The sequence below is a fragment of the Scyliorhinus canicula genome, chromosome 20, assembly GCF_902713615.1.
Source record: "Scyliorhinus canicula chromosome 20, sScyCan1.1, whole genome shotgun sequence".
In the NCBI taxonomy this organism is placed as follows: Eukaryota; Metazoa; Chordata; class Chondrichthyes; order Carcharhiniformes; family Scyliorhinidae; genus Scyliorhinus; species Scyliorhinus canicula.
In genome coordinates, this window is record NC_052165.1 from 8,358,153 (window position 1) to 8,366,060 (window position 7,908).

The following is a 7,908-nucleotide window of genomic DNA, read 5'->3' on the forward strand; positions in this document are numbered from 1 at the left end:
AATCAAAGATGACAACCCCAACCCTCTTCTTCTCCTCCTCCTCATCCCCCCCCCCCCCACCCACCCACCCAAGAGATGACACTGAAAACCTCCCTCTAAAATCTCTCCAGCTTCGGATAGGACCAAAACATTTCTACATGATTCGTGGGGCTTCTGCCACAATACTCGCACACGTCCTCCACTCTCTCAAAGAGTCTGCTCATCCTCTTCCCTTGTGAGGTGCGCCCTATACACTATCATCAGCCCCAACCTCGAGCACAAGGTTGAGGTCTTCACCCTCCGGAGCGCCTCGCACACTGCAAGCCGTCTTTCAAAACCTCCCCTGTCCTCTCTCAAAATTCTCCCGTAGATCGCCAATGCCACCCCCTTCTGCATCCCACTCTCACTCTATCAGTTAAACGTGACTGCCTCTTTACAAATCCATGCTGGCTCTTCCTATCAACATACATTTTCCATTTGACTATTTATTCAATCCTGAATAGTTGTTCCTGGAAGCTTCTCCACTACTGAAGTTAAACTGATGGGCTTTAATTCAGAGAATTTGCAGTGTAGAAGGAGGCCATTCGGCCCATCAAGTCTGCACCGGCCCTTACAAAGAACACACTACTGAAGCCCACGTATCTACCCTATCCCGTAACACCCACTTAACATTTTTTAGACACGTGGGGCCATTTAGCACGGCCAATCCACCTAACCCGCACATCTTTGGACTGTGGGAGCACCCGGAGGAAACCCACGCAGACACTGGGAGAACATTCAGACTCCGCACAGGCAGTGACCCAGCGGGGAATCGAACCTGCGACCCAAGATCTGTGAAGCAACTGTGCTAACCACTTGTGCTACTGTGCTGGGCTTATCTTTGTGAACTTTTTTTTTGAATGAGGGTGTAACATTTGCAATTCTCTAGTTCTCTGGTGCATCCCCTGCATCTAGGGAAGACGTGAAAGATTATCGCTAATGACTCTACAGTTTTGACTCCTCCATATCCTTGGATGCAGAGGTGAACTTGCCAAGAAAGACAGCATTGCATCGCAGGGCCCTGGCCAATACTGAGGTGGCTGTGTTTCCCTAAAACTGACTCTGCCTAATGAATTGTGTTATTCATTTGTCCAGTGACTGAAGGTTAAAAGAATGGGAATCCAAGTCTTTCCTTTCCTCGATTTCATGTGCAGCAAAGTGTCATGTCTTCATCCACTTACAACACAACACGTTACGTGTGAGCAGTTATCTGACTGTCACCTCCATGGAATGCACACAAGCTTTACTCCTGCCTGTTCATAAACAAGATTATTCCAGCAGATCTGCTTAGAACGGAGTTTACGTGGTTCAGCCGAATCTAAATCCAGGATCTTATTTGAAATGTTAGTTCATTCTGTGTGGGGGAGGCAGTGAAATTCTTCCATAAATCCTATATTCAGATATTACCTGGTTGATTTTAAGTGGAACATTTCAAGTTACAACAACAGGTGGCAGAGCCTCTGGCTGTGTCTTGCGGTGTGATCGCACTGATCAGATTACAGCTTCAATCTATTGCCACAAATGCCACAGTGTATTGCAATGACTTTCATTAACCTCTTGTGCGTATTCTTTTCTGTCCAATACTTGTAGACTATTAATTGACAACTATTTCACAAGTACAAGGAAAACTGGTGCTGGAAGCAACACGGCATCTGGCTTTAGTTAGTTTTTCTTGTGAAAATACTTGGCTGGGCCATGGAGAGGAGAGGGAAACGGAAAGGTGGATTTGTGCATACTTTCCACTGCGCCATTGCTGAATTTTCTTTTCATTATTAAAATACAATTCATTTATAGCCATCGGGTGTTTCCTCCATTCGGTTTCCTAGAATGCACCTAATGCATTGCAGCGTCATCCCTGTTTTGCAATAAGAGGGAGGCTGAAATGAAGTTGGGGTTAGGAGGGTATTGGGGGATGGCCATGTCCCCAGAGGGTGAGGCGTGATGTAGGGGCCCTGCAAAGAGAGTAGGGCCTCCAGGGGGGCCATGCCCATGAGGGGGTGGAGGGGAGGGGGGGGGGGGGGCTGAAGGATTTGGACTGTGTCAGTTGAGGGATTTTGAAACCATTCAATTCAAGGTTACCAGCTGCACTTGCGAGTACTGGAATTCAGTAGAAATTCAAGTTTAAAATAATTGTTTTATTTGTCTTCTATTGATTACAACTTGAAAGTCATTTAAAAGGCAATTTGTAGACGATTTGAAGCTTTCAAAGAATCACAGGAATTATCTTCTTAGACAAACGGCTCGAAACATAACTTTAAAAGTCAAAGTCTGAAAATGAAATATGAATACAGAGAGACAGTGAATAGTTCAGATCAAAGTATAGATGCCTAAAACACTCTCTCTTTCTAACCCTCTCTAACCTAACCTAACACTACCCTAACTCTCTAAAATGGCGGCAAAATCTTCTATGGTTATACTATTTCATATCTGTCTTAAGCAATCTGATCACACCCCAATATAATCCTAATTGGTTTGGGTTAGACTCAAACAAATTTCATTTGATGGCAAGCTGTCCATCTTCAATATGTAACATTACTTCTAATTGTTGCCTGTCTGCCTACTTGTGCGATATTGTGCTTTATCAAAGCCAACAAAAACTAGTCTAATGCTGACCTGACTACTGCAACAATGGAGACCTCATGCTATCTCATCATGCCATGCTGGACATGACTCCGAAAATATAATTCAAACTGTCTATTTCAATCTAGTAAAGTAAATTATGCTGCTTTTATAAAATTGTTGTTTTGAGAATGTTGGAATCAAATATATATATATATTTGATTCGATGTTCTAACTGTCCATTTATTAAAAACAAGGCAACATAGTCTAAAATGTTTCAGCTTGTATAAGTCATGGGATGTGTTTCACCCTAATCTCGAATGGCGTGAGAACAGTAGAACCTTCACTCCTGCCATCTCGTTGTCATGGATTCAGCCCTTGACCTTGGAGAAATGTAATGGAAAGTGTTTGTCTTATCAGACTTCTGTGTTATTTTAAAACCATGACAACGAATTTGCAAAATATGTGTTTTCTTTCATTTTAAAACTGGGGCTTAATATTTATGCTTAAACAGCTATCTTTTACCTATATTAGGTGTATTAGAAATACCTGGCTTCTACAGCCCCTCAGCGACCTCCCTCCCACCAAGGGGTGGCATTGCCTGTGGGTGGGGGACCCTCCAGCTCACTTGGGGATCGGGGCACCCTTTCAAAATGGCACCCTGATCTCTGCGGAGCAGGCTTCTCATCTGGTTTCCTCCTCCTCTCCATGAGGGTGGCATGGCAGCGCAGTTACTTCGCAGCTCCAGAGACCCAGGTTCGATTCCCGCTTGGGTACTGTGGAATCTGCACGGTCTTCCCGTGTCTGCGTGGGTTTCCTCCCATGGTCCAAAAATGTGCAGGTTAGGTGGCTTGACCATGCTAAATTGCCCTTGGTGTCCAAAAAGGTTGGGTGGGGTTACTGCGAGTTTAAAAAAACAAACATTTAGAGTACTCAATTCATTTTTTCCCAATTCAGGGGCAATTTAGCGTGGTCAATCCACTTACATATTTGGGTTGTGGGGGTGAGACCCATTCAAACACGGGGAGAATATGCAAACTCCACATGGACAGTGACGCAGAGCTGGGATCGAACCTGAGACTCGGTGCCCTGAGGCAGCAGTGCTAACCACTGCACCACGTGCTGCCCAAAGATTCTGAGTTGAGCTTCCCACTCAGAAAAATTTCAAAGTGTGGGTTAGACCAGGGTGAAACTTCCCAAGGGCCCATAAAAATGACTAAAGTGAGGGTGAATACTGGTCTGGATCTCACCCAAGATGCCAGTGGGAAACTCCCTACAGAATCCGCCCAAAATGACACTTTTGAAATTTATTTGGCTGAATCTTGCCTGGTATCAACTTTGGTCTATTGCTCCCATGTACATCTAAGTAATAAACAATCTACATTTGTACCTGAAAATACAATTAAACTGTTTCATGCCTCTCTATATTTTGGGTGGAATCTCTTCAGAACCTTTGCAAAGCCCATGGACAGTGGTACTATAAGCCTCAATACTGGGTGAGTTGGACTCAACCACTCGTTCCTTTTCTAAAGTCCTTGAACATGGTTGTTGCCTCCCCAAGTCCATGTCAATTTTTCCTACGGTTCCATGTTTGGTATCTCAATCACGTTTTGATCCTACCAATGTATTTAAACAGCTCTTTTGATAAGTAACTGTGATCATGGTAAACTTCATTCTCGTTGTTCTGGGCTATCTGTAGCCTTCAAACTTAGTTGACGACACCATCCTCCTCCAATACAATATCTTTCCTCCCTGGTCCAGTGAGGTCGGACTCCCTTACCTCGTTTCTTTCTTCCTTATTGAAACATTTGTAGGGAATCGCCTGCAATGGCTTCTCCACACTCCTGCACAGTTACCCCTGGAGGTCCCTTCAGGATCTATCCTTGACCCCCTTCTATTTTTCATCTACATGCTGCCCCATCAGCGATGTGATCCGAAAACACATCAGGGTCAACATATATCTGGAGATACCTGGCTCTATCTCACCAACTCTTGACCGTTATCCGATTTGCCAAACATCTTGTCTAACACCCTTATTGGTTAAGCAGAAATCTTCTCAAATATTGAGAAGACTGATTCCATCATATTTGATCCCCTCCACATACTGTTCCCTGGCCCCCGATTCCCTCCCTCTTCCTGGCAAGTGTGTAAAACTGAGTCACATCGTTTTGCATAATCCGTCTCCATTTTCGCCAACTCCAGCATGATGCCACCACCAAACACATCTTCCCTTCACTCCCTCTGTCAGCATTCCGCAGAGACTGTTCCCTCCGAGTCTTTCTGTCTCTATTTCCGGCAATAGACGATCTACTAATATCCACTACAAGCCCACTGCTGGACTACAGCTCTTCGCACCCTACACCCTGTAAGGACTCCATCCCTTTCAACTTCTTCGCCTCCGTCGCATTTGTTCCGATGATGCCATTTTCCCAAAATGTTGCTTCAAAAATATGTTTCTTCTTCCTCAACCGTGATTTCCCACCTACAGTTGTGGACAGGGCCCTCAACAGTGTGCGGTCCATCTCCCACGCCACTACCCTTGCCCCCCTCCCTCCCAGAACAAGGATAATAGAGTCTCACATTCCATCCCACCAGCCTCCGTATAATTGAGCACAAAGGAAGATGGTTGTGGTGGTTGGAGGTCAATCATCTCAACTCCAGGACATCACTGCAGGAGTTCCTCAGGGTAGTGTCCTCGGCCCAACCATCTTCAGCTGCTTCATCAATGAACTTCCTGCCATAAGTTCAGAAGGGGAGATATTTGCTGATGACTGCATGATGTTCAGCACCATTAACGACTCCTCAGATACTGAAGCAGTCCATGTCCAAATGCAGCAAGACCGGGACAATATCCAAGCTTGGTCTGACAAGTGGGAAGTAGCATTCAAACCAGTCAATGATTATCCCAACAACAGTGAATCTGACCATCACCCCATGACTTTCAATGGCATTGCCATCACTGATCCCCTACGATTAACACCTTGGGAGTTACCACTGACCAGAAACTGAATTACACTAACCATATAAACACTGTGACATGAAAATTGTCAGGTTAGGAAACGTGCAGTGAGTAACTCACCTCCTGACTCCCAAAACCTGTCCTCAATCTGCAAGGTGCAGTTCAGGAGTGTGCCTTCATACTCTCCACTTGCCTGGATGAGTGCAGCTCCAGCAACAAGAAGCTCAACACCATTCAGGACAAAGCAGCCCCGCTTGATGACATCTCTTCCACAGACATTCACTCCCTCCACCACTGACGCACAGTGGCAGCCGTGCACCATAGGGCTAAATCGCTGGCTTTGAAAGCAGACCAAGGCAGGCCAGTAGCACGGTTCAATTCCCGTACCAGCCTCCCCGAGCAGGCGCCAGAATGTGGCGTCTAGGGGCTTTTCACAGTAACTTCATTTGAAGCCTACTTGTGACAATAAGCGATTTTCATTTTTCAAGATGTATTGCAGGAACTCACCAAGGCTCCTTAGGCAGCACCTTCCAAACGCACAACCACTACCATCTAGAAGGACAAGGGCAGCAGATACCTGGGAACCCCACCACCTGGAAGTTCCCCCGCAAGTCATTCACCATCCTGACTCGTTCCTTCACGGTGGCTGGGCCAAAATCCTAGAACTCACTCCCTAACAGCACTGCGGGCGTACCTACACCACATGGACTGCAGTGGTTCAAGAAGGCAGCTCACCACCACCTTCTCAAGGGTAATTATGGGTGGTCAATGCTGGCCTAGCCAGCGATACCCACATCCCTTGAATGAATTAAAAAACACTATATTCTCCCTAAACTGCAATGGTGCTTCACCATATGTCACAGTCTGTCTGTGGTGAATTATCACAGCAACCATTCACCACTGTGTTGCATTGTACTATGTTGTTGCCCTTGTGGGCTCCACCTATGGACCATTATATCACATTACACCGCACTGAATCATATTGGTGCCCTTGTGGGCTCTGCCCCTGGCTCCGCCCCCTAGGGTGGAGGTATATAGATTTGCTGCCCTGTAGGCGGCTCTCAGTACAGAGCAGTCGCAGGCAGGCACAGTTCTAGCTGATTAAAACCACTGTTCTTGTATATCTTGTGTTGCCCTATTATGTATTCTCATGTATTTTCTTGAATTCTGTTCAATTCCCTTTTCTTCCCATGTACTGAATGATCTGTTGAGCTGCTTGCAGAAAAATACTTTTCACTGTACCTCGGTACACGTGACAATAAACAAATCCAATCCAATCCATCCAATCCAATCCTGTTCACTTCAACTCTCCGTCTCGTGTGAATTGATGGTCGCATCCTTGTCTAAGCCATTTATTGCTGGTCTCGTCCCACTCAATGAATTGTGAACTCAACAAATAGAAGGATTGCATTCTCCTCACCATGGTGAATGCAAATTGGTGCTTCAACATGCAGTACCGTCCCAAGAGCTGTATTATCCATTCAAACTCTGGGAATGGGAATAAACACCTCGCTCTGAGCCAAGAAACATTGAATGTTATGAATCAGAGTTAATATATATTTGTTTGTTTTCTGCCTACAAGCTTTTCTGTTGATTTGGCTCGGGATCCATCACGAAGAATCTCCTCCCTGCTCTTCACTGTTCCAGCAAATGCCATTCACTACACGATCTGAAACGTTGGAGGTCGCTGGCTGCTTATATGCTCAGAATTTGAATACATTTCAACAGTAGTGGCCTGACGAAGAATCTCCCCACCCATTGGGCAAGCTGCCGATCTGGGCGTATATTTAGTTCTGGCAGCTAGCTCCCCCCCCAAATTTCAGATGAAGCCTGACAAAGCAAATTGTTGGAGCCTCCTGCTACCCTTGGGTGGATGGAATGAGTTCTCTGCCCACCCTTGGCCAAAGAATGAAAATCATCTCATTGTCCCTGAATCCTCAATCTCGGTTTTAATACCAGGCGGGTAGGGAAATGGACAAGCTCCTGTAATATCCCCAGCGTGTAGGCCAAGTGATATTAACATCTGGACTTCATTTTAACCTGACCGACGGGAGCTACTTAAAAGTCTGAATTATTTTCTGAAAATGAGGTCGTGTTCCCGGTTGTCAAATTTAATGGAAACAATGACAGAATTCTGTCAGCTGCAATGTGTTGGAGGGGTGCTCCCAGATTTTCAGATGGTGATTTGGAGATCATGTTGGAGGACATTAGAGAAAGGAGTGGGACCCTCTTCTCTTGCACCATAAGTTCACCACCAGTACAACTACCCAACAGGCTGGGCAAAGGTGGTTGGGGGAAAGATTGCTATCAGCATCACTGCCAGGAGGTTGGGCTTCGTGGAGGAAGAGCTCAAGCGACGCTCAAATCTCAAT